General features: G+C 42.8%; 1 long non-coding RNA gene across 9 annotated transcripts in view; it reads right to left on the reverse strand.

Moving 5' to 3' along the window:
• LOC104140919 (uncharacterized) overlaps positions 1–17,686 on the reverse strand; it is a 36,198-nt gene extending 18,512 nt beyond the window's left edge. The window contains exons 1-4 of one of the 9 annotated variants that reach the window (XR_011143454.1): positions 17,437–17,686; positions 12,997–13,076; positions 10,522–12,569; positions 9,756–9,867 (exon numbers count right to left, since the gene is read on the reverse strand). This is a non-coding gene — a long non-coding RNA (uncharacterized lncRNA). The other 8 variants (XR_011143455.1, XR_011143458.1, XR_011143459.1 and 5 more) reach the window with 8 other exon arrangements.
• Positions 17,687–27,996: the final 10,310 nt, after the last annotated feature.

Here is a 27,996-nt window from a genome sequence, read left to right on the forward strand (position 1 = left end):
ATTGACTCTTTGAAGATCCTGCAGCACAAAGCCAATTCCACTCCAAAAAGAGACTAGGGAAGGAAGGTCATGGGTTTAAGTAGGCAGTCAAGTGCCACGGGGATGGGATACTATGTGGTAACAAAGCCAGGCCACCAGGTAGCGAGACTTGTTCCAGAAGGGCCTTCAGACATGCTCAGGTTAGCCTGGGGCGCTCAAGCTCATGTTATTCTCCTTGACTCACACCCCAGGCCTTGCTCTCTGAATCTTGTTCCATTTGGCACACAGGGATATGAAGTCAGGAGGCTGCAAGACCACCTTGTGGCTGGAGAGCATGGTGGCACTTAGTGTAACACCATGCAACAGAGGCAGAATAACCCTTACAGAGTTACAGAATAACCCTTTTTGGAGGGAGGGATAAACTTTGGCAGTTCAACGCGCACCGCGCGCATTGCTGTGATGTTGTTTGGCTCCTGAGTCCTGGTAGAGGACTACCAGCAGCAAAACCTTGCCATCCTCCTGGTCCAAAACCCTATGCAATTCTTCTCTCATCAGATCCTCCATGTTTTCATTTATGCAAGACATGATGCACCATGTAGAAATAACACAAAGCATAGCCCCGAAACGACAAGATCCTCACCTCCCATGTCACGCCAGTCTGAAAGCAGAAGCCTGCTCCAAAGCAGCATCAGAGCCAGAAACAGCCAACAACAGAGCACCAGGGCCGAAGGGAGGGTGGGAGCAGCCACGAGCCCACTTGGACAGTAAGACCGCGCTTGTCTGGAAGAAGGTTTTCAACTCGCAACACTACCTGGAGTCCTAGGAAGGGCCCACTTCTGGGTTTTAAAGTTCAGGTTCAAAACCGGGATGATCAAATTTCCAAATTCCACACAGGACTTGCTCTCCTAAATTCAGAGCACCAAATTCACCTAAGATTTTACAGCCAAAATCTTAAGATAAAAAGAAAGATTTAAGACAGGAAAGGGAATGAAAGCCAACTACTTTGTGCAAACAGGTTCCTAAGTCTGAGTTCTCACAAAAAGCCATGCTCTTCATGTTTGACAGAAAGCAATCAAGCCAAGGGCAACTTACAAGGAACCTTTGCCATTACTTTGCAGTAGAAAGATTTCCATAAACGACTGTTTCTTCTCCCCTGCCAAAGAGACATTTTCCCTCAATTTGTCTTTCACAAAAAGTCATTTTTAAAGGCAGCAGCCCACTGGCACCTATCACTCAGAAACTTTGACAAGCCAAAGAAACTGTCAGACCACATTTCGCCTCCCAGCTACATTCAAGGTTTTGCTGTCCATGTTTTTTTATTTTCCTAATGGAGTTTTCCCTTCAAGGCCACCGCACTACTGGAAACCAGAGAACACCAGCATCAGTCAAAACATCACGAAGAAGTCCTAAAATGAAACTTACCCCCAGAGAGATGCTACTATTGCTGGCCACAATAGGAAATCACAAGTTGGACATTACTCTGGTAGCAGGATAGAATAGCCCTAAATTTAGGATGATCCAGACCATGATGAGATTCACAGGGATCATGAGCGGACATATATGGATAAGACTGTGTCCCAGGAAAGGAGAAAGGGAGTAATTATCAGGAAATGGCAGGATTCTTGAAGCCTCTTCTCCAGGAGGGAAAGTCTCTGCTTCATTGGCAGACCGCAGAGCACAGGGGACAGCCTGTCTACAGCACTTTGTGCAGGGAGTCTTCTTCCATCCCTAAAAACTGCAAAGAAACTTTGCAAAGGATTTACTCTGCTCCCTCTGAAGGATGGCATTTCTGCTGTGGTTCCCCACCGGAGCAGGGACCGCAATTAAAGTGACCCAGGCCAAAACATGCTGCACGTCCGAGCATCACAGGGGATTAGTTCTAAGAGCAGCTTGAATTAGCACTACTAAAAATAATCATTTACACTTCCCTTTCATGTGACAATCACAAAAGCCTTTCCATGCACTAACTAAACAAACTTAGCTGAAGCTCCTGAAGCAGGAAAGAGAAACCCACTGCAGGAAACAACAAATGAACTGTGGGCTAGAGACCACCAGCCAGTTAAAAAGACACAGCTGCGCAACAATTTAGGGTAGGACATGAAGAAACCTGTCCTCAACTAAAACTGCAGAAAGATATTCAGCTGGGCTTGGTGGAACACAAGTCAGAAACTGGCTGGGGTTGTATTATTCTTCCACCCTGCTTTAGCTAGCATTTGCACTTTCAGCCTGACCCAGAGTCTGTTCCCACTGGGCAAGATGCTCATAACAGCTTCCTGTGAGTTTCGGTTTGGGCCAGAAAAGACACACTGTGCCAGTCCTCGCATCGTGTCCAGCGGCAAAGCCTGGACAAGAAGTCCCCCGCCAGCCAAACTCGGGTCATCTCCCTCTGGTGCCCCAGCTGATTTCCACCCCACGGGTTTGCCCAGCCAACATAGCAAGCAGCAAGGTGCGCTGCAAGACAGTCATGCGCTGCAAGACAGAGCCCACACCCCTGGATCAGCAGTCAGCCCTCTGTTGGAAGCGGGACACTACCTAGCAAGAGGACTGCAGCCAGGAAATCCTCTCCTCCAGCCACGGCATCAAGGAAGGTCTTGCCAAGCTGTTGTCCTCCCCAAGCCAGTCACTGTCTCTCAGCGTCCCCAGCCAGCACGGGAGCTGCTTGCTCTCGGCAGGGGTGGCCATTCAAATATCCTAGCTGGAGCCAACACCCAGCACTACCCAGCTGGGCCCTGTGGAGCAGGGTCTGTACAAGGAGGTGGCCAGGAAAACCTTCACACCATGTTTATATTACACAGCAACCTGCCCTCCCTTGCCATTGCCACGCATGCAAGCCTTCCGGCAATGGACAGCTTTCGGAGGCGAGGGTAAGCCCGGGACATAGAGTCAACCCAGGGACTGAAAAGCCAGGCTAACCAGCACGAGCAGAGGTTGTATCAGCTTGTATTTGCCACCAGCATCTGATTGCCCTTGGCCTCAGCGGGAGGAGGGCAGGCTGCCTGTGTCACTGCAGCCTGCTGCCTCCTCCTTGGACAGCCCTGGTAGCGACACAGCCACACGGGAGGCCAGCTGGGGATGCTACAGGGACACTCGCTTGGGACAGCTGTCAGGTGGGAGCAGAGGCCATGAAGGAGGGAAAAGGGACCCCAGGGCAGGAGGGGATTGGAGACTAGCTGTGCCACATAACACCTATTGTTAATAGTTGTGATATACTTACGATTAACATGAGTAGATTGAACTACCTAAGGCCCCAGAATAAAGCTGCAGCCTTATAGCCCTGAGGTGCGATGATGGTAGTAGCAGGTATCTTGAAGAGCTGGGCACAGCGAATACCAAAGACCCCAAGGCTACCCGCATCTCACCAATAGCAATGCAAACTTGGGAGATGGACAAAATTTCTTCAAGCGTAACAGAAAGGATAAAAGAACTGGTATTTGCCATATGTGCAAGGCACTAGATAAAGTCGGGTGTGATGTCAACTTGCAGACCAGTGAAGAAAGAGCTGAGTGTAATGCCTGTTAGAAAGTACATAAAAATAGCCCCAAGTGGACTCTAGAGAGGAAAAGAAAGCAAGCCCCCACTGTGAACATCACATTACTCCTGCCAAAGACCTGAAGATGCTGATGGCTCACTGCCCCCCACTGAAACTGTCTGCCTGAGGGTGCCCAGGGAGAGGAGCATAGCACAGAAACAGGGCTAATAATTCCAGGTTGTACTTGCATAGCAACTTTTAACTGCAGTGCTATTGGTGAGACTTGTCAGGTATTCGCTACAGAATTGACACTACCATTGTTAGCGTCATTTTAACTGGACTAACGATAACAAAATACTCATTGCATTTTGGTTATGCTGTTAAAAGTTTTAATCAGACTAAAAATAAATTCTTGGTTGACCCACAGGGCGTCTTCAGCTTTTTGTGGATAGGTTACACTGGCTCAGTGAGTCTGTCTTGGCCCTGGCCTGACTCAGGTGGATGGGAAGCAGGGAGCTGCAGCCCTTCCAATAGCTCAGCCGCCCCCCGGCTTTGGCAGGGGCAAAAGCAGGGCAAACGGCTGGTACTTCTCCCTCTTGCAAAGCGATGTTTGTGGGTCAGGGCATGGACTAACGCACCAGCCACAGGCTGCCATGACTTCTGAAAGCCCTTCTGCAAACAGCCACCACCACGCATCAAAAGCCTTGGCACACAAAGAGATAGCCGGAAAGCACAAAGCCAACCCTGGTTTAATCTCAGCCTGTCACTGATACCACTACAGAGGTAGATTAAGAAGACAGCAATGACTGGATCAAGCCAGATCTGTACTCCATATAGCTGAGCCACAGCTCCAAGAGCAGCCCAGATCAGAGGTGGCAGAGGGAGGCTTAAAACCTCTGAAGAAGGAGCCTGCTCACAGGAGAAAGCATGCAGACCATACAGATGGCAGCAGCCTCACCAGATCATATCAGCTCCAGAGGATATTACACTATACTGAGCCCCTGCGCCAACACGGAGCTCTTCGGGCTCCGCAGGCAGGGATCAGCTGGATCCGTTTGGGACGGGGGACATCTCCCTGCCACTGCTGGGGCTTCCCACCTGCATCAGCCACATCAGCCTGACTCCATCAAAGGATGCTGCCGGGCTGGGAGACGGCTGAGCTCAGAGCATCCCTACAAGGAGGAGCTTAGCCCCACATCAACCCAAGTGGGGTCTCACCCCTTCCACTCCATCGCCTGCAAGCCTCCCTCAGGCTCCCAGGATGCTCTTGGAAGAGGGAACATGTGCCAGACACCCATCCCAAAGGTCATGACAGGCCTGCCAGCACCCCAAATTTTGCCCCGCTGCGTGATCCTGACACATGGCATCACGTGGGGCTGCAAAACCCCTCTGTGCCTGCACCCAGGGCACCCTCTCCTCACAGCATCTCCTTCCCTGTCTGGGACATGGTGCCTTTCCCCCCCATGAAAACCAGGTCAAAGGTCTGCAGGAGTTGGTCCCCCAGCAGAGGGCAGGGCTGCTAGCGGCCCCTGTGTCCCTTGCCTCCAGGAGGAGCACTTGGCCCAATCCCCCACCCCCCAGACAAGCCAGGCTCTTCTCCAGCTCCTCCTTCCCTACAGTCCTCCGCACTGGGCATCTCCAATGCTGCAGGCTGGTCCTCCTCTGGAGGAAAAAACATGTGTTTGCAGCCAACCCAGAGAACCATTTCTCCCTAACATACTCACTTTTAATTTGCTCACCGAACCAATAAAGCAAAAATGAGAAATGGCAGCTAATTAAATGTATCAATTCATATGGCATTCAAAACTATTCGGAGTAGGCTAGGATGAGCAGCCCGGAATAAGAAGAGGGAATAACAAGGCTGCAATACTCCACACTAGTGTATCCGCACTACTTGCAACTTCTTACCACAGGAAAGACTCTTCTCATCTGATGATACTGCTCCTACAGGGCATTTTCCCCCAAAATACCTAGTTGTTTTCTCACCAGAGAAGGCTCCAAGTTTCCCCTTACATCAGCTCTCTATTTTCACTGCAGCTTGGCATGCCCTATTTATTTCTAAGATTAGCTGTCAACAGGCAGACAAAAATCCAAAAAAGGAGAAATGCAGTTTGAACACGTGCTTTCTACAGCAGTGGCACAGCTCAAAGGTTACTGCATGCATTCCCCTCTGACCTTCACATCTATGAAGCCTTATGCAAACATACAAAATACTGCTGTCTTTTTGATTCAGGTACATGCAGTTACATGCATTAGTAAACTTTAGGGAAGAAATTATTGGAAGGAAAAGAAGAGTGCCTTGGATAAGCAAATCCAGACAGCTTTCAATCTAGACGGTCCACAGTTCATTCACGCTAACCCCCAATGAATATTCCTTACTATAACAGAACAGCCTTCAGCACCAAAGCTGCAGCCTGCAGCACACCCAGGACTCGGGTCAGCACCAGGGACCTGGGTCTCTGCATGGGCCGGGGTTCACCAAGCAGGAACCCCCAGTTGCTCAGATGGAGAAGGTGCTTATGACAGCACAGGAACTCCGACTGCCTGTGTCTGGCCAGCACAGATTTGGAGAGGGAAGAAGCTGCAGAATCCTCACTTCAAGAGGGGCAAAAACTTTGTGTCTTAATTAAAGACAAGCCAAGCGAAGAGCATCTTGGCAGCTCTCTGCTGGTGACAGAGTTATGAATAGACTCAGGAGCACCTGCAGCCACCCATGAGGTGAGAAACTGCCACACTCTTGTTCTGCGTTACCCATGTCATCATCTCCCCACTCCTCCATCTTGTGTAACTACTGACAGCTATCCTCGTGGGAGAGGAAAATAGAGTCAAAAACTGGGATTGAAAGCTTGCTCCCGCCCCTGTGGACACAGGCTACAAGGTCCCTCTGATCACACATACCAAGCAGAAGCCACCAGGGTCTAGATTACAATGGGAGCAGAGTCCCCAAGTGCAGCAGTAGCATCTGAGGACTCCAAAGGAACAGTGATCCTCACTGAGTTTTGTTACACTGATTTTCTACAGTCTCACGGGTGAAAGCTTTTGGTGAAAGCTACACACCTAGATCCAGAGTTCAAAAAAAATGGATGTTACCAGCCTTTATTTGCATGCATAGTCTGAACGGTGTGTATATTATACATACACAGTTTTTTCAGAAGGCTTTGTATGTGAATTGCAAAGGTGGAAATAAGTCTCATGCAAAACATACAGAAGTAACATTAGGATATGAACAATTATTTGGAGAAAAAATTACGCTAGATACAAACTTTTTATAGCCTAAGGAATTATCACTGCGAAGAACATGTGTTGATTGCCACTAGTAAATCACATTATGGTAAAGAGCTCTGCCAGGGAAACATCACAACACTTTGCTTTCTATAAAGCTTGGACACCAAAAACTCCTATTAAAACGGAATCACATTTAACATTAAAGAGAGAAAAGCTAATGACTTCATTCAACCTTTCGTTTGAGATTTGTAATCAGTATAAGAATATGTAGTGCATTTGGCCTGGAAAAGGCTTCTTAGACCAACCCAGTGAACATCAAAACTTCAAATGCTTTTTGTTCACAGCTCCAATGGTTTATGAACTTCAGTAATACTGCAGCTAATATAGCAAGTGCATTCAGCATTTCACATTCTTACATAGGATATGATGAATTGAGATGAAATTTATGAGTATCCTGAGGAAGCAAGTTGTATCCAGATACTTTAAGCACAAAACATCGACACTGATGAAGCAGAAAGCCAAGTATCAATTACTTCAGAAATACTCCCCAGAAATACCCCCCCCCAAAAAATTTTGCAAAAAAAAAAATTAAACTTGATTTCTTTCTAAAGAAATAATTTTAAAGGTCTAATCTCTTTCTAGAAATGAATTAAAACTTCCCATGACTAAAATAAAACTCAGTTATCAAGTTCCTAATATAAAACACTAGCGCAGAAGGAAAAAACTGTTAGCAAAACATGTCCAAAAATGCACTGCAAGATTCCTAAACATATGAATAATAAGGAAATAGATTTTTTTTTTTAAATGAGGGAGAGTAATTTATCATGGGCACATTATAAGGAAATAAATCACTATTTTTTGTTAGTTTCTCTCTCTGCGTCTAAGGAGTCCATGATTTTTCAAACACCTAACAACTCTGCTTTTAGATAAGTTCCTTTGAGTTCTGAACTAGAGCTAGATGAAAAGTTGTGAACCTTCTTCCCCTTGGTCCTTTCATACTTTAGATATTTAACTAAATATAAAATATTTTAGGAGAATACAGAATAGCAGCAAGTGTAATTTTTCCTCATCCTCAACAACAGAGGAATACGACAGCTCAGGATATTTACAGCATTACTCATCAGCTTTCAAATTCCGAGTAAGCTTAAATCTGAGCCTCACGCAGGATTAAAACACAGAGCTATTAACTGTTGAAGAACTGTTGAAGAACATCCTGTCTTTCACCACTTCCCAGCTCTCTCTCAGCTTCTACCAGAAAATAAATCTATAATGTTCTTGCCAGGTTTCTATCCCCTACCTTAGAACATTAATGATATAGGACTTACTTTTTTGGAAAATTCTGGTGCCTTTTTTTCCCTCCCCTCACTTTCCTCTACTTTAGCTTTCTCCACAAACGAATCTAAAGTTACATAGTTACCACAAAAAAGTCGTGTAAAACGTACCACACCGCTGAGGTTCCTTCCAACTTCAGTTATGCTAAGATCCCATGATACAAAAGCCATAGACAAAAAAACAGTAAATTTAAATCACAAAGGACTTGCAACCACAACCACTTTCTCTGCTTAACTATAATATTCAGTTAGTTTGAAATTAAATACTGTTTTAAAAAATTTTTTTTGAACAGTCTGGTCTCTAGTATACTACAGAAGTGCGATTTCACAGTATGCACAATCTATAGCGTAAGTAACTATCAAAAATTGTAGTACTACTCTCTCTCAAATTATGCATTCCCGTCATCATCCTGATTAATAATTAGGCAACCACAATGAATTAATAAGCTGATCTGACCAAACAGTTGGTGAATTATTTTGTTTTGCTCATCTAAATCAGTAAATATAAAAAAGTAGTGAGAACACGTGCCCAGGAAAGTTGAAGACAAATCCTCATAGACTTGTTCTGTTCACTCTCTAACAAATTAGAATTTGCACGTGATGATCTTTGCCCTTCTCTTTTACATGAGCTTACTACTAAATAAAAGACAAAAAAGTAGAGTTTAACGCTAGAATGAAGTCATAGCTCCTTCAGGGTTTTTAAATCAGAAAGTCTCCCCTTTAACATTAGAAATCCAAAAATAAGTATTTCTGATTTCAACACAATTATTTCGTAGGCTTCTAAAGGAAAAATATAGGCAGATTGTAGGGCAGATTTCTTCACTGAACAGTGCTATGAACCACTTCTATTGACTTTTCATGGACTGCAAAACTTAAAACGTTTTAAGTGAGGTAAACATGATTAACTGCGTATTATAAATAGGAACTAGCATAGGGAGAGAAAACAGTTACCCCTAAAACTAGTAGGTCAGGGGAAACTGAAGTAAGATCAAGCGGTCAGGTTTTTAAGTCATAATTGAGTAACAGAATGCAGATAGGTACTTTCTGAAAACTGTATTTTTTCCAAAAGTCAACCTGTACAGCAATCTTCCTTTCTTCCCCTTGTCACATTGCCAAAAACATTTCCCTAAATGAAGATATTTTCAAACAATAACTACTTCCCCATATGAAGTATTTACTCCAGGTATGGCACTGTATTTCAAGAAAGCAGTCACCTCTACCAATCAAAAAAGCCAAAAACAAAACAAAAAATCCACACTTCTAAATGCAGATAACTCATTTGCAGGACAGTATGATACTTACTCATCCGTTTCTTCCCCAAACATGTGAATCCACAGTCCCCAATGCTTCAACTAATTAGCTGACCTTACTAAGCAAGGTTAAGTACTTGGTTGCAGAAAATATACTGAGAATTAAACGCAGAAGAATTATAAATCCATTAACAATTAATGCTAACTTAAATTTTGAGATTTGGAAGAGACTAGAAATTCAGAAAATTTTGAAAAAGCAATTTCCAGTTATTAGGATTATACGATTCAGATAGAAGTCAAGATAAAGCTGGAGAAGCAGCCTCAACTACGTAATTTCTTAAAGGCTGGAGAGCTTGATTTGGCAATATATTCATAACTTATATGAATACTTCCAGAAAATTGAGAAAATTTACACAGCCAATGTAATTTCACACAGAAGCACACAAAGAAAAACATATAATTTAGCAAAGAAAAAGGTAAATTTGATTGTAGAATACAAACCCATAAGCCGAGTAAGATCCACATCCAGTCTTCCTCTACATTTAAAATGTGAGCCCATTCCGCTGCGATACTCTGTGAAATGCATTCTTCTGATATCTTGTAATACCGAGGTCTGACATTTTACAAGATAATGAGAACATGAATAATAATGTATGCAAGCAGGAGGGGGAAAAAAGGACAGCTATACCTCCTGATATTTGAATTACACAATTGCCAGTAAAAGATTCCAATTAAAAGCCTTATTTGTACATCGGCTAATAAAATATCATTATCAGTTTCTCAAAGGGACATTTGAAAAAATTGAGAACTCCATGAAATATAGTATTTAATTACTCACTGAATGAGTACATCAATAGCTTAATTTAACTGCTTGATATACATCTCTGTACTACAGCATCAGGAACCTCTAAGATCACAAGATTCTGTGCTCCCAATTATCAGCTCTTATCACTGCAAGGTACTACATCTCAATTTCACATAGCAGAGAGCTCTCAGAGGAGAAAACCCTGAAAGCCAAACCAGTGATATTCTAAACTTTCAAATTAAAAAAAAAAAAAAAACATGTTACAAAAACATTGAAGATTCTCAAGTTTTATTAAACTCTTAATTTATTCATCTCATACATCAGTCATTGTTATCATCCCTTTATAACAAAGTATTATTTTTCAAAACAAGCCTTTGTATGTAGTACTTCCATATTGTTAAAGATACTATGCTTCCCCTTCTCCCCACTCCAAAAAAATCAACCATGATAGCTGATTCTTACTGGATATAATAACCATTCCTGATGAGAAGGAAGCGTGGAGGAATTGGCAGGAAGTAGTTTTCAGAAGATGCATCTTTCAACATATCATACAACAGATTATATACTTCATTAATATCAGTGCAAATATTGTCAAGGAAATGCACAAGAATTTTAAAAGCTCCCTACATGAGCATTCACATAATTAATATAAACCCTTTAACATTCTGAACTACTACCTTTATTAGTAAATACCCTTTTTGCTGCAACAATTATCCACAGAACCTCTGCTCCCTGTTGAACAATTAAAACATGTTTCATAACTACTGAGAAAGATTGCACTGTATACTCATTATCACAAAATCCTATAAGCATATTTCACACAGTTTTCATTTTTACTTTGAAGTAAGTCTGTCTATTGGCAAAAAGCACACGGGTTAATCATTTTAATTTCTTAAAGATGACAATTCCCAGAATTCTATACCCCCTTCATTGGTACCCACGTTTCTCAGTTTCTTCAGTACTAACTACTACTTTTTCAGATTCAGAGAACATCAAGCAAGTGTTCTGGAGTCGTAACTTGAAATTTACTGCTTCTTCACATCTACAGAAGGCATGCATCTTAATGGTTTCCAAACCCATTTGAAAAATTTTTCTGAATTAGTTATCAAACCTATCATTTTATTTCAGACTTAAAATTCAAGTATAACTTTACATCTTCATGTCTTAGAAACCAACAGAGTATTTAGTTTAAAAATTGGTATTTATGAAAAACTAATTCAGTTCTTAATGACTTGCATTTGATAGAAATCTATCAATATAGACACTAATTTTCTAACTAAATTTCTAACAAAAACACGTGGACTGAAATCTGGTGGTGAAAATCCTTAGGAAGACATGTAATTGAGATAGTCAGCTGCATTCAGAGAAGGCTACCTTAAGTTTAATAGAACTATTAATCCGTACATTAGAACACCATTTCTATAAAGGATATTCCATTTCAGCTCCAATATCACTGAGACGATGTGACAGCTCAATTAGGTCTTCTTCTTTGTTTTCATCAAACACTTTTAACTGAATATCAAACTCTTCATTCTTGCTACCTTTCAAGTTCTATTTTTCAAGATACAGAATATCTTAATTTTCCATTTTTTCCTTAAAGTAACAATTTCCCCCCTTCAAAGACTACATCACTGCAAAATATAATATATTAACCTTGCGAGCAGAAAATACATGATTTAAAAGGATATGTTGTAACTCATTTTCTGATTTTAAATATTAGTGCACAGTTGATTAAAGGCAACAATATCAGCCAATATAGCAGGTACAGGCTGCAGTAGAAACATAAAACCTTCTAATAGAGTTAAGTTCTCTTAACAGAGCATAGCTGACAATTCAGTCTTGTCAATCTCAGTTCCTCTTAAAAAAAAAAAAAGTGTAAGAATATTTAAGATATCAAAGAAACCAAGCTAAATGCAGCTAAAGAAGGCTAAAAAAGTGTAAATGAGGGATGCTTACAACTTTTGTTATTAGACGTTAATCTAGATCATAGCATAAAAACCATCTATAGTGCATTCTCAGAAATACTTACATGAGAAGTAAAAAAACAAAACAGTTCACTTTTGTTTACTCAAATCATAAAAACAGATGTCAAGAGATGAACATTGCCATAAAAACAGTAACAAAACTTCAGGACACAAGTAAAACAACTTTGTCTAACGTAAAACGCAATCCGTCGTTACGTTAGCAACAACGTAATGTAAGAGGCAATAGCATGCTGGTCACATAAACCCCAGTAGGGTATATTCAGGTATTGCAATGCAAACACACAGAAATAATTACAGTGGTACCAAATTTATTATTTATATATCACATATATATATATAACATCAGTTAGTAGAAACAACATCAAATATTGTATTGCAAGTGCTTCTGCTATTTTAAAATTGTATCACCTGTAAAGGACCAAGCTTTAGTTCAGAAAATTATTCCCATACTACATTTCCACACTGCTACTCCTTCTCTTCCTCCTCAGTGTTCTCCAATTTGAATATAACTTGTTTTTGCAGTAACTGGAGATTAAAAAAAAAAAAAAAAAACACATCAACACAACTAAAATAACCAGGTATGTAATTTCTACTCCTGCACAGCATTTCTGCAAAATGCCTGAAATCTCAGGCTACTGGCTAATGCTATAACTGAACAGCTCTGCATTTTAACTGATTTATTTTAAAACTGGCAGACAATAGCAGTAAGAAGTGGTGGGAGGAGTGTGATAAGTGGTAGTGGGGGGGGGGAGGGGGACATCATGTGCCCAGAGAGGGTGATACTTTAGCATGAGTGGTGATACCTGGCCAGGGGGTGATATACTGGAATGGGAGCATGATAAGTGGGGGGGTGGGGGGAGAGGGGAAGAGGACGACCTGTCAAAACAGAGGAGTGATGAGTGATGGTGGTGGGATCTTCCATACCTGATAACACTACAGTGACAACACTTACCAGCAGCAAACATGCATTACACATTCAGCATGCCCAAGATCTTCTCCACTACCACCTCATGTCGCCACTGCTTTGGCTCACTGAAAGGATCAGGAAGGAAACCTTACAAGGAAGCCACCTGTTACTCGCATTACCTTGAACTTCCTCTTTTCTCTTCCCCTGCTCCCTCCCACAAAAAGGCTCTGAAACCAATTCAGAAATAAGTTTCCTGTTTACACAGTAAGAGCCTGTATTTACTACAAACTCCTAAGGGCATTTTGTTTTCTTTAACAGAGAAGGTGTGGCGATCTTACAGTATTCACTACACCTTTAAAATCAAACACTACCACACCCAGGTGACTGAATACCTTCTGTAGCTGTAACAAATCCAACAGCGTTTTCCATGTGGGGACTCATTCCTGAATTAAATTTCTAAGGTATTTCTCAATTTTTACAAGTCAGAGGAGGTTATGGTTTATATTAACGTATAGATTACAATATCATACAGTCGCCTTAACAAATATTTTTCAGATCTACCAACTTGCATGCATTGTGCTGCTTTCATATCATGTCCAGATAAACAGCTACCATCAGAAGAGGGCTGAAAAGCAGACACAATGGTGTTTTAACAGTATTAATGGATGAACTCAGACAAACCAATAGAAAAGGAAGAGTTCCAGTGCGCCACAACTCTGGCCGTACTAAATCCAGTAAATAATCCACAAAGAGAAGAAAAAAAATAAGGGGGATTTTTTGACTGGATCAGTCTCTATCCTTTTTGTTACTCTGCCACACAAAAACTTTAGTGAGTATAGCACACAGATCAGCATGGTGACTGTTTAAGCAAGCACTGCTGCCAAAAAAACTTAGTGAGCCTTATCCCCTCCCTGCGATTCTGACTGCATTAGAACAAACAAAGCAGCAGCAGTCACTTCGGCCCAGACCCACGAAGCACTCAGCTCTGCTACAAATAGCTCTTTCAGAATAAATCTGGCTGAAGTCTTTATGCCCACAGGTGCTCGTTACACTTCTACTAAGTTATGCCTTAACAGTTTACACCACTTCTATGAAACAGAGCTGTGAAGTCATTAAAGAGGTTTTTGTTTGTTTAAGACTCTAGTAAATTCAGTTGTGAACACCTTCCATTAAAGAAAACTAGAGAAAAGCAGCTGAACTGGAGCAAAGTTTTGAAATGCTCCTTCCTTCTGCAAGCCCGCTCACAATCTTTAAGAACCTGACAGCATTTTCATCCCAGCTCTGCATACCTGAGTTGACCAATCCTACACTATTAAATCTCACAGGACATATTTGATTATTAACATTAGCACCCATTCTGAATTACTTCCTGCTCTATGCTTCTTTCTCCTCCTCACCCAGGGAAGACCCTGAAACCCTGTCATGTATTAAGGATGTCAGTACCACAAAGTGTTCAAAAATATACACACACACACACACACACATATATATATATATATATATATACACACACACACTATATTGGGCACATTATGTACACGCTGCATTATATTTCCTCCTATGCATGAAAGAGGTCACAAACAGGAAATCTTGAATTCCTGTCAATTCGTAAGTGTCACCAACTTTGAGTTCTTCTTCCATTCTTTTAAAAATCACAGCATACTACAAGCATTTTAGCTTCTCTACACTGAAGACAGAGATCTATATCTTAAAAGAGGTACCTTATACATGAAATCTCAGAGTAGCTGAAGTTCTGCAAGTGATATATTCACAAACTTCTCTTGGTAGCAGTTTGCTCTTCCAGGAATCAAAAATTCTAAAACCAACATCTGCTGCTGTCCAAAGAGGATAAACATGTCATGCTGCATCATGCCACGCTGCATCATGTCACACGCAACAGATGTCAAAGAACCTTGATTGCATTTTTAAATCCATTTCTGAAACATTATTTTCTACCTTCAGTCAGTTAAAATGCCTATTAAAGAGTAATGTTTGACCACTCTTCACAAGAGCTAGAGCTGAAATCAGTAAAAACTACTTAGTATAAATATTTTATTTGTCAACGAGTAGCTAAAATTGATTTATGTTCAATGACAGCACTGTGCAACACTTTAAAATTAACACATTTACACAAGTATAGTAAAGTAATACTATGAGAAAATAGTCCTGTTTTTCTAAACAAAATCTAAATATTTCTTATCTTAAAAAAATTAAGAGGAAAAAATTGTTAGCTATCTAAAATACTATTTACTAAACCATTTTGGCAGCTCTAAATCCAGATGATTTAGAACCACAGGAAGTTCCATCTGAACCTGAGAAAAAACTTCTTCACTGTGAGGGTGACAGAGCATTGGAACAGGTTGCCCAGAGAGGTGGTGGAGTCTCCTTCACTGGAGATATTCAAAACCCGTCAGGATGTGATCCTGGGCAATATGCTCTAGGTGACCCTGCTTGAACAGGGAGGTTGGACTAGATGATCTCCAGAGGTCCCTTCCAACCTAAACGATTCTGTGATGATAATCTGGATTTACTCGGATCATGAATATGATACACATCTGCTATTCACTTGGTGATATATCCAACTATCGCTCCAATTTGCTAAGCAATATGCTGTGAAACACCACAACAGTGCATGAGACTGCCAGAATGTGGCATTCCATTGTAGGTAAAAAAGATAATATTCACCAATATCTTAGGTGTCTTTTGAGGGAAAAACCTAACAGCAAAATAGTTAATCGAAGAAGATCAAGGGCAAATGTATTTTAACCATTGCAGATCTCTGTCTTTTATCCAAGATGTTTAATGTGACCTTTTAAAGGTCATTTTAACATTCTAAGTCCAAACTGCACGTAATCTGTTCAAAATTACGAATGTTGCCTTAGCAATTGTAGGTATTCTATTCAGGTTATTTTTTGAAGTAAGTGACTGCTTAAGCATTTCTTCCATTTTCACCCCCTTTTCCCATAAAATGGACTAACGGTCAACAAGAAGAATATATTTGCATTACCAACTGTTTTAGTACGGGCTCCTGTCAAGCAAGGTAGCTTGTCAGAAGATAGCTTTAGCTTGTCTAGCTATTAGGAAGTTATGCTTGAAAGCAGGAGATTATAGATGTTCCCTCCACCAATATTGCGGAGAAAAGGTACTTGACTGACAAGACCTTAAGTGAAAAATCTATTTGATACAAAAAACAACATACAAGTTTAGGCTGGCCTAAATTAGGTTTACTTGCCTGCAACTTCCTAAATTGATATAAATTGTCTTCTGTTAATCTTCTTTCAAAATTATCTGCTCTCCTCATCATGAATCCTTTCTATTAAAAAGACTTTTCCTCCAAAATAGAGTTATTAAATGATAAAAAATACAAAATAGAACCTTGATATACAAGTTGCAAGCAACTGTGCAAAAACATTCAGTTTAGTCATTTCCTAACTTCTTGTGGTTTTAAGGCTGAGCGAGTAAAATGATGAATAACTAAATGAAGTTGTCAGTTGCTTCAGCAGCAAGGATCATCTCTTTCTTTTCCACTTTACCTTCTAGATTTGGACAGGGGTAAAAACAATTACAGAGATTGTATTAGGCAGTACTGCATATCTCTAAAGAATTGCAATTGATGAAGATAAAGTCATCTTTTAACACAGCCAACATTTTTTAAGCCTATCCTTCCCTTCACATATGAACTTGGGTCATCAGCAATCGCAGTATCATTAACATAAAATTTAGAGGCTAACTGTAAAATAAATATATAAATATATAAACCATAAGCTCACCCTTACTAACTTGAACATTGAGCACCCCAGTGCTTAACACTAAGAAAGCATCACTTCTATTTGACGCATACACTGTCAGTTTGTGCTATAATTGTCTTTCTTGTCGCCCAGAGAGAATTAGTTCTGCTTGTAAAGCTTCCTGTACAGTGTGACCTAGCTCAACTGCTTCGTCTTACAAGAAGTACTCCAGGAAGTTTAACTACCACAAGCAGACAGGCTTGTCACTGTATCTATCATCTCACCTAAACAGCAGCCCTCTCTACCACACTAGAGTTAGTGCCTGCTCTAATACCAGTATCATCTTCTCCTAAAGAAACAAGTTTCCAGAAGGTGTCAAGTTCACTCTTCAACAACAGCTACCTCTTAACTTCACCTAACTGGAATAAAGTGAAAAAAAAAACAAACCTGCAGGGGCTCAAGTCCCACTCCACAGGCCTGACGCCCCCAAAAGCTTGTTACACCACCCACCGGACGCGGCCGATGCCGCGGCTGCCCCTCTCCCCCCCGGGACGGCCGAGCAACCCCCGCCCCTCTAACCGGCCTCCAGACGGAGCCCGGGAACTCCCGGCTGCCGCCCGCAGCCGCCGCGGGCCGTTACCACCCGCGGGCCCCCCGCGCGCCGCCTGCCCCGCCCCGCCCCAGCGCCTCGGGGGCTCCGGACGCCTCGGGCCCCGGCCCCTCCCGCTGCCCCCGCCCGGCCCCGCCGCCCCCTCACCAGCTTGGGCTTGTTGCGGCTCTCCTCCTCGGCGGCGCGCCCGCTCCTCTTCGCGCTCGCCCTGCCGGCGCTCAGCGGCTCCTCGCCGCCGCCGCCAGCGCCCAGGGCCGCCTGGCTCTCCATCCTCCCGCCCGCGCCGCGCCCCAGGGGAGACCCTTTCCCGCGCCGAGGGGCCGTTTCCTCAAGGCCCCATAGGGCCGACGCGCGCCGCCGGCACCGCGGGCGGCTCCCCACCCCCCGCCGCAGCGGACCCCGGCCCCGCCGCCCCCTCGCCTCCTGCCGGCCCAGCGCCTCAGCAGCGCCCCACCTCGCTCCGCGCGGGGCCGTTGGCGCGCACGCGCCGCCGCCCCGCGCATGCGTCGTCGAGGAAGGCGGGAAGGGCGCCCTGAGGAGGGGCGGCGGCAGAAGCGCCCGTCGCCGCCCACGGCGGATGCGGCCTCTACCCCGGCAGCCGCCAGGCCCGCGCACGGGGCGCTCTACACATAGAGGGTTTCTAAAAAGGTGGCCTTAAGTATCTTCCCCTTCCCAGGCTGGACGTAGTGGACAACCGATGTTTTAATAAAAACTGAGGGGTTGTTAACACAACCTGAAGACCGTTTTTTGTCCCACGCAGGTTTGAGAACGGCAGTCCCTGGTGTGTGAGGTTTCGACACCTGCTCGCTGTTCACGACGATGAATGAAACTCTTTGAGCTGTCTATGTGGGTTAGATAATTCCTTTGGCTGAGCCTCGCTATCTAAATTGAAGGTTTCTCAGCGTGGGCGTATTAGTCAGAATAGAGGGGAAAAAGGATTGCATCTGTAACTGGTAGAGGGCTCGTGTGGACGGGTGTCCTCCTACCAATAGAGTTACGTTGCTTAAAAAAATACACATCTCGCTGGCGTAGCTGAGTATGTGTTGGGTAAGTCACACCGTTTTGGGCCATCCCTGTATCTTTGGCATACAAACTGAGATACGAACATACTATTCGGTTGCCCTCTCGAGGGTCACAACTGTACGCTCCTGGCAAAGTGGGCCTGTTCCTTTTCAGAAGGCAGGTGAGACCCGAACAGCGGGTTTCCCCAAGTCTAATGCACGCGTCGTTAACGCAAGCCTGAGGTGCACGTAGCAGGCTGCGTTTCTTGTGACTCTCCAAGACTAGCCTCAGTCCTGGATGGAATCATATAAATAAATATAAGACCCAACATCCACAACCTGTAGATAAAATCTGACAGCAGTAGTTTTCAAATAAAATCACAGCTCTAAAGCTTTCAGTGGCCGTAAAATTGGAGTTCAATCTTTACAACAGAAGTTAAGAGATTATAAAACAGGCGAGGTCTGTCAAGCAGACTGGCTAACTGCTCAAATCTAAACTTTTATTTGGGATGTACTTCTGCTTTTTAGCATATATTTTTCCTGTTATTTCATCTCATTCATTTTATATTTGGGCACTGTTCATGCTATCATAACTTCAGAATTACAAAATCAATCAGGCCGTTATGAATGTAGTCACTTGTTTACAGTGACAGGCAATACAAAGTTATTTCCAACCACATCAGTTCCTAATTTAGAAACTGCATCATTCTACAGGGACAGTTTAACACGTAATTTGCTAGCTTCAGTTAAAAAAAAAAAACACACATATCTGTTTTTCTTCTCTTCAGTCAGCCTTTCTGGCAATTTTGTTTTTCTGTGCTGTCTTTATTTGTCTGTATTAAGCAGCACCCATAACTGGAGCAGAAGGTCAGTCATTCCAGAGTCAGAGAAAAGAGAATACTTTCCAACTGCCTGACATTCCTAGGCACAAATTTAAGGGTTTCTAAAGCAAATGCTGTAGTGCTGTTTGTTCGGCATGACTCTTAAATGCTGTAGAATGTCGTTCTACCCAACATTCTTGGATTTGCCACAAGACTAGTCATACTGCTTTAGCCAAGTCAAACTTACATTGAACTCAGCTCTAAGATGAGAGAACAGCAGGAAAAACATTACAGAAAGTAACGGCAGGATTAATGAAAACAGGTACATGTGGAAGGTCTCAAGAAAACTGTACATAGGTATATTTAGGCATTAAGTTAACTTTTTGATGAAGTAGCATCATATGCATCATCATCTTAGGCAAGATGGGAAAATAAACCACTGAGGTTAAGTGTAGGGACTATGCACATTAAACTGAAAAAACTTTCATTTACTGTTTTCAGTGCTCTTACGCAATAATAGCTACAGCCCTCACTGTAATGGAGACAAGATGTGCATCCATCAGGCTATAGCTATATATATCACATGATGAAAGATTTACCCAAAAGTACTCTTACCTACTTCTTTTTCCTGTTGCCATTTGACAATGGGACAAATGACTGGCAGATGGCAAGTTTACTATATTGCCACTTTTTTAAACTCCCAACTTGCACACATTCTGCAAGTCTGCACGTACAGGGCTTGGCTATGACATAAAATCATTCTTTGAATTGTACAAGACACTGCTACAGCATTTTCTAGAGGAGTGTTTAATTACATTACTGTAAATCAATAATCATTATATCTACTTCACAGTCTCGACTTTAACTTCAGCAGAAGTTAAAGTCTTTTCTTTTTGCAAATGTTTTTAGTCATACACTAGAATTTTAGTATTCATATTTCTTTCAGTTTCCAGGATGGAAAAACAAATAATCCATGTATGAACCAAAGACATAGGAGCGTATAAACTCTGCAGGTAATTTTAAGTAAAAGGAGTAAGATGAGATAATGCCATTATCCCAATTAGGAAAATTTAAGTGGGAAAGCCCCTCCACAAAAAAAAAAAAAAAACAACCCAAAACACAACAAAATGAAAAAAAAAACCCCACAACTCTCTTTAAACCAACAAACAAACTTCAGATCATTTCGGCAATCAGTTTGCAGTACAGTGTTTTGGCCCATCTCTAAGAGCAGCCTAGTAAGCTTGAAGGTGGAAATTAGTAGTTGTTGTAAATTTGTTTTTAATTTGGCTTGGTCTCTGAAGAACATTTACTTTAAAAGTATACATTTTGCAAAACTCACTTCATAACATTAAAATTATGTAACCACAGAAGGCCAGTACTATGCAGACACTAACATTTCTCCTTGTGGTTTCTCATGTAATCTCGGTCATATTGTCACATAACCACAGTAGCCAACAGTGACAGAAAACTGCAAATAAACATCTATTAAAAAACAAACAAACAAACAAAAAACAGACCATTAACTTAGGGCAAAGAGATCGTGGCCTGATAGGCATGAGATATTTTGAGCCCCCTCTCAAAGACATACTATTTATGTCCGAATTTGAACAAAACGGGCCTGTGAAGATGACTGGCTGACCCAAGCAATACAAGTACTGATCCCTCTCTCCCCCTTTCTCTAAACGTAAAAAATACAACTGTGCTAACTTCCAGAAGATACCCCAAGAACATATGTAAAAGAAAAGGGTTTTACGTTTGTGACAGTTTTCAATAACTGAGTTTCCATTTGCCAGAGAAGGCATAAGCCTCTGCTTAAGACAGAAATTCTAAAACAGCTGAAGTCAACTGGTCACCAAAGCAGTTACTCATATTTTAGTCCTTGAGAAATGTTCTGTTCTCCAGATTTTCGGTAGCCAACAAGGAAATCAACAAGGTTGAAATCATTGTCCTAACTGCACTGGGGGAAAAAAAAAAAAAGGAAAGAAAAAATTAATGTTCTATATACTACCAGAGGTGAAAACATACTATATTTAACTTAACCTCAAGCAGGAAATATGTTGTTAAGTCATCCAGTTGAACATACCCTCAGCTTTTCATCCAAAAATTCTTTATCATTAGCACAGCCACTCTATCACAGAAAACCCTCTACAATCATCCTTCCACTGCTCCTGTCGCGTTCCAAACGTTCCTCAAACTGTCTTGTCTCTCCTCCCTATTACTGTACCCAGTTTTCTCCTGAAGCAGTTACTCTCCTGCCCCTTGCCCCTTTTTGCAGTTTTAGATGACCTATTTTTACATTCAGAAACTTAAAAAGTCCTGAAAACTCTTCAGGAGGAAGCCAGACTGAGATTGCTTACAGTGCGTGAGAACGTGGTAAAATACAGTTATAAAAAAGTCACAGTGTAAATAACTTAAAAGGTAGGAAAATGAGATTAGAAATATTGACTACTAAGCAATGTAAAGGAACAGAGAACATTATTTGGATACAAATAGATATTCTACATTGACAAAATAACATCACTCGCTAAAAATGTTCTCTTTAATAAATATAATTTAGTTTGCAAATCTAAATCTAGAGAAAAATTCACCTACTGTTAAGATAGTCCCAAGAAGTACCCGTTTGCCAAAGGTTTGTTTAATCCACAAAGGTAACTTCCTGGCCTGTTAGAGGCAGTCATCCTACGTTTGCATAATGTGTCTGTAAATTAAGTCACAAGAAGCTACTGTCGTATATCTAACAACGTACGAACGTTGTAAGTTCATTAAAACATCCTAAATTAATCATTGAAAAATGAAGCTATACTTCATATTAAGATCACAAACAGAATCAGAAATGTTAACTAAAAGCACAGCTAATTACGAATATTTCTTAAACAGGGGAGGAATACAGCATAGGCAGCTTCTGCACAGCTATTTCAGTGAGTTTGATTGTCCATGGCCACAGCTACACTTTGTTTTTAACCAGTTGTGAGATGGCTGCAGAACAGTTCACTGATTAGGCTATATAGGGGAAAATTTTGAGCCAGCTTACATATTTGGTCTGTACCTATTTATACTTTTTAGGAAGAGGAAGCTGGCAGCTCCTACCTATTGTTTAAAAACCGTTTTCATATTGCATAGGCTGGCGAGGTAATGAACTCCACAGTCACAGCAGACCTACAGCTGGACTTTACTTGCTATGTCTAGCTCCAGGTTAAAACCAAAAACACTGGCGTTAAACAAGGTATAATATTATTACATGCTGTAGTAAACATACGTAGTCAACCTGTGCCAAGACACTTCCTTCCATAAATAAACTTATGTAAATCCAAAAAAAACCTAAATACTGGCTTTAATCTGAACAAATTTTTAGCGAGCTTAATTTACTCCAGGACAGGCTCATCTTATATTTAGGAACTGAAAATTTGATACACTTTTAAGGTTTACATTTTCCAAAGTGTTACTTTTTTGTTAAGGCATTTTCCCTTTTTGAAGCAATTAACTAAATTAAGTGAATTCTGTTTGCACCATTTTCTACATTTTGGCTATTTAGTCTATAATTCTAGATCACAACTATGTTTCTCTTCTCCGCATGATCTTTTCCCGTCAGATTTTAACAGAACATTAAAACTGTATTCATTTCCCAGTCACCTTTTCTAGAAACAAATACATGTATGAAAAATTTGCAGAAGACCACTTCAGAGGATGATATAAAAAAAAAAATACAAAAAGGTTAACATTACTTTTGCAGAAATAAGTAAACATAAATCCTTTTTTTCTTCTTGTTATAGATTTTTTCCCACAGGAAAAAACAGCTGGGTTTGAGCAAAGCATACAGTCATAGTCCAGAACATAATAAGATCTAGGTTTTTTTTTTTTTCCCGAGAACACAAAAATAGGATTCCCTAAAACAATCTTTGCTTTCCCAACTATTAAGATATGACTGGCAGTGGTAAACCTGAGTGCAAAGACTACACAGAATCCAAAGCCAGCTACTAAAATGTGGCTACAATAAATTAAATTTTTTAAAAGTCAAAGTAAAAGAAGTGATTTCAAACCATTTTGCAAACCTATTTCTTATTATATATAGATTTTCATTGTAAGAAAAGACTTCTCTTTGACACAGCAAAACCTACCAAGGTCCTCCCTCCTGCCCTTTTTACTCATTGAAATTTAACGCTCCTTCCTGCAAGTTTGATGGTGGTCCTTTATACTCAAGTTTTCTTTCACTTTTTAAACGTCTCTGTTACTCAGTTTTTCTGTTACCAATACTGTTGTGAAAGCCATGCTACCTAAGCATCATGTGACATTATTCTTTCATCACCTTTACCTACAGCTATGGAAACTTGGGTACCTACTATGCTACCACGTTTTCCTGCTTCAGTTTACATACAATGACTGAGAATAGTTTAATAGTTTTAATAACCTACTGAAAGCTGACTAAAAGGACTAGCCTGAGGAATGCAAGACGGGTAAACGCAATATTTACTGGTTGTTTGATATCCTTGCACAAGATTAATACTTGTGCTGATCTTTATGTCATTTCTTTGGACACTGGTATATGAACTAGCTAATATACTAGTACTAGCTAATCGCTAATATAGTACTTTTTAATTGATTCCCTTGTTTCCCTTTGCTTCTAAAATATGAATCTGCAATCATACTTCATACAAACTGTGGTTATTTGTGCAATTTCTCTCTCAGCTTTGCGTCTAGCAGTAATTCTCAATACTGTTGGCGAGAACAATGCCTGCTGCATTTTTTCATGCAGTAATCATTTTCATGCAATGGTATCGTACAGAACTTCCTGGGTTAATATTTCCATTTTTAACAACATTTTATGTACCAGAACAGGACTAGTTTATCTGAATATGAGCCAGTAATGCCTCTTTTATTACAATGCTCAGATTTCTTTCCAGCCTTAAAGAACTGGATATGATCTATACAGAGAGAGAAAAAGAAATATTGCGGCTAAATACTATTTCTCAGTTTTCAAACATACATTTAATACTGCATATACGTGCTGCCACCTTGCCATTTTTAACAATACAGTACATCTTTTCGATTTAGAGTCAAATCCCAGTAGTTACTGTTGAATTAGGGTATTCAAGCTCTTTTAGTAACAGCTACTAAATTTTCACACTTTTTCTATCATCTCTTCTACTTTAGACCAGTGCGTCTATGTACTACCTGTAGCTGACAATGTACTCCAGAGAGCGCCTTCTATCATTGCATGTGGTTCTGCAAAAGGAAACAGAGAAGAAAAGGGGATGTTTCTTCAGAAAAAAGCAGGGTTTTTTCCTGCTCCAAGGCTACTGGAGGACTTTGCTGTCTGTTTGCTCTGCAGGTCTCCCTATGGACCAGTAGTTGACTTGCTTAGTTTGTAAAGCTGTGGTATGTTCCCCAAAGTATTTAAAGCTTGTCTTTCGACGTTCCTGTCTCACAGTGCAATTCAGGCAAGGACTTTTGCTCTGGATATAGTCGAAAAGCTTCACAGAGCAGCGCCAAAGTATCTCCACTTCAAAACTACCCTAGCGACTTTCTTAGCAAGGTTTGTGTTCTTACCCTGGACATGGGCCTCAGAGAGGGTCCTCACCCTCCACCCAGCGTGTTGTCTGGGCTTACTCTGACCTCCAGGGAAGGCCAGTGTTGCCCCTCCTGAGAGTTCCCTCCTGTCTATCTTTTTTCCTTCAGGCAGCAGCACTGTCTACGCAAGCTATTGCAGACCATCCTGCTTAGCAAAGCACCCAGGCATTTCTCCCTAGAGGACAGCCAGACCCAGGAGGGGCCGATGGGATCACTCCAGCCCCGACAACTCACCCTGGCTCCCCCCCTGTCCTGCACCACACGCAGGCCTGAGCTGCTGGGATCACAGCACTCAAGGAGATCAAGGGTCCTGCTATAACTACAGATAATCCAGAGAGGGAGGCAAGCAGAGGCATTCGCTTCCTTTATCTGGCTGCAAGAAGGATAAGCCTAAATCCTCAATTATATTTCCCCTCCCTCCCACCCCTCCTCTAGTCCAGGAGACATAATCTGGCATCTGGCCGAGGCTGAAAGGCAATGTTTAGGAACAGGTACAGGAAAGACTTGATGTCTCAGAGGGAGGGGAGGGAAAGAGTAAGCCTGCAATCTAAAAGCACCCCTCCCAGCAGACCCTGATTCTGCAGGCTCTCACCTTAAATCAGCCACATGAACGAGAAATCTCTCCTGCCCCAGAGCCTGGAGAAACTAGCCATGGTCGATGCCCCCGGGAGATGGCAAGCTCAGAGGTGACCTGCTCCTCCTTCAGGTAGGACTGACCCCCTCTGTCCTGGGCAGTGCCATCTTGCCCAAGCCTGGCTCCCAGCTTTGAGGCTCTCCTCAACTCCTACCAGCTGCAACCCTGCTGAGGCAATGTGGCTTCCCTGCCAGGAGCTGCCCTGCTCAGACACCTGCACTGCACCGGCACAGCCCCACCGTCCCCATGAAGCTCTGCACTATGAGCAGAGCCTACTGGGGATTCCCAAACCAGATGGTTCAGGGACTACCTCTGCTTGAACCTTTCCCCCAAGGCCAAGCAGCCCTAGGAGCTTCTCAGCACTTCCCTGCAGAGATGGGCTGAGGAGGGCACTCGGCAGAGCAGTGCCACTGTCCCATCCTCAGCATGGGGTAGGGAAGCCTTTGCTTCAGGAGCCCTGAAACAGGGGGTCAGTAACTGTCATCCCCAGGGGGGCGGTGGGAAGGTGGTCCCAGGGTTTTCCATCTTCCCCTCCACATCTCCAAGTGAGATGGCTCCCTCCAGCCTTCTGCTGGGGGTGGGGAGGAGGGTCTGCAACTGCCCTCCCCTCTGCTCACCCGCCCATCGCCTGGAGCGGCTGTCATGGCAACACGTGCTGGGGACTTCACTTTAGTGAAACCTGTAGGCAGTGCCTGGATAGTTGGAACAGGGAAAGGAGCAGGTGAGCAAGCGAGACAGCCTTGGCTGCAGCTCACAAAGAGGCTGACCTGGACCAGCCCCTCTGCATTCAGTGCAACAAACCTATTTACCAGTGTTGGCACAACACACGCAGGTTTGCAGCCTCCTGCACCCCAAGAGAGGGGGTTGCCAACATTAGCCATTCAGCTCTCCTCCTTACAGCTTGGCAACATGCCCATACTGACAGTGATATTGCCCCAACACCACCCCAGGGCCCCACGTGAAGATATGGGCAGTGGAGGGTTTGAGCTCCATTGGACAAAACTGGGACCAAGCACCCAGTCTGCATGACTTTCTGGGTGCTCAGCATCCATCCTGCTCTCCAAAGGGCAGACCTGACCTCTTGACTCACTGAAACACCTTGGTAAGTTTTCTCCCTCTTAAAAGACCTCAAACACCCGTTAGGCACTGCAGAGAAAATATCCATTGCCTGGCACTACCAAAAACTCTTTGGGTATGGTGGTGGCTCCCATGGTGGTAGGTGGTGGCTGCCCTCCCTGGCCATTTCCCAGGAGCAGTCCCAGGCTCTGGCACCAACCAGCATCACCCGTGGATAATGAGAACAAGCTGAGAACGGAGCTTTTTCTTAGGAATCCCACTCAGAGCTACAGGAGAGGCAAGCAGTGCTTTGCTTTCAGAGCTATCACGACCAAGTCATTCCCTCACTTCAGCATACAGTTGCCTAGCAGCCTGGTGATCTTCCTCACCATCCAGCTTCCCAGCCCTTGGAGAAGGGATGCAAATCCTGCACACGGCACCCACCCAGTGCGGTGCCTCGCTCCCAGGAACACAGCACCAGCAATGCAGTGGGCAGTCCTGACTCTCCCTGGGTGCGGAGCAGGTAGGAGCTGGGGGAGGCAGATCCATCCAGGGAGAGCTCCAAGAGGCCCATGCCAAAGAGCTTGGAGCTGCCTCTGAGTTTTTCTGATCTTCAGGAGACTACAGTCTGGCTGAGCCCACTGGAGAGACATGGTGCCATCAGGAAGACAGAGCGAAACCGGAGCTTTCTCCCTGCTTCTCATCATTGTTGGACCCCATCTCTAGCAAAGCAGACTATTGCATAGCTCAGCACTGTGAGGAAGGCCGTCCGTGACTTCAGCAGCATCTCTATCACACGACAGGCCAGAATACCAGTTGCCAGGGATCCCAGCAAGCCATCAAGCCAACCATCCTCACAAACATTTCATACCTCTCCCCCTGGCACTGCACGCACTATGACGAACCTGCTCACCAGGGTGAGCTTGGTGTGCTGCAAGAGCCCGAGGCGTAAGGGCTGAGTCAGACACAGGGCTCCAAGCCAGAACCCCTCTGCAATCCCCAAATCCAGTGGTCCAGACATATACAAACCCTGCTCACAGCTTGCTTACCTGATACCACCTATCTTACCTCTCTAGAGAAGGGGCAAAGCCAGCAGGTCTCCCTGTGTTGCGATCACCAGCCCTGCTGTCCAAAGCCCAAGGAGAAGAGGTTCATTTGGGATCTGCTCACATTCACAAAATGATCTATTCACGGACACCATAAGAAAAAAAAAAAGCAGGCAGTCCGCATGCAGAAGTTACTGCCATAATGTTCTGGCAAGATCTCTCCATTTCCCCCAGCTGTAAAATAGAAGTACTTACATTTACCAAAGGCCCATGAGAGATTTTTTTCTGGGTATCATCCAGACATAATTATCTCATTCCTGGAACTACTGCTCAGAGAGAGGGGAGGAAATCTGGTACAACAGAAAGCATTTGTGGTTGATTTGCCTGAAAATCTCAGCCTTTTTCCATCAACTAAGCTAGGTCCCCTATGCACCCCTTGGGCTGGATCTTCACGTAGCAACAGATTTGCAGAATACATCTGCTGAAGAAGTCAGTGGGCTTTCCTGGTTTGATGACACTTGAAAGGGCTGCTGCCTGGCGAGGCTGGGGTCCAGGGTCAGTGGGTGCACGTCAGATGGCCCAAG

This window comes from Struthio camelus, chromosome 11, assembly GCF_040807025.1.
Source record: "Struthio camelus isolate bStrCam1 chromosome 11, bStrCam1.hap1, whole genome shotgun sequence".
NCBI classification, from domain to species: domain Eukaryota; kingdom Metazoa; phylum Chordata; class Aves; order Struthioniformes; family Struthionidae; genus Struthio; species Struthio camelus.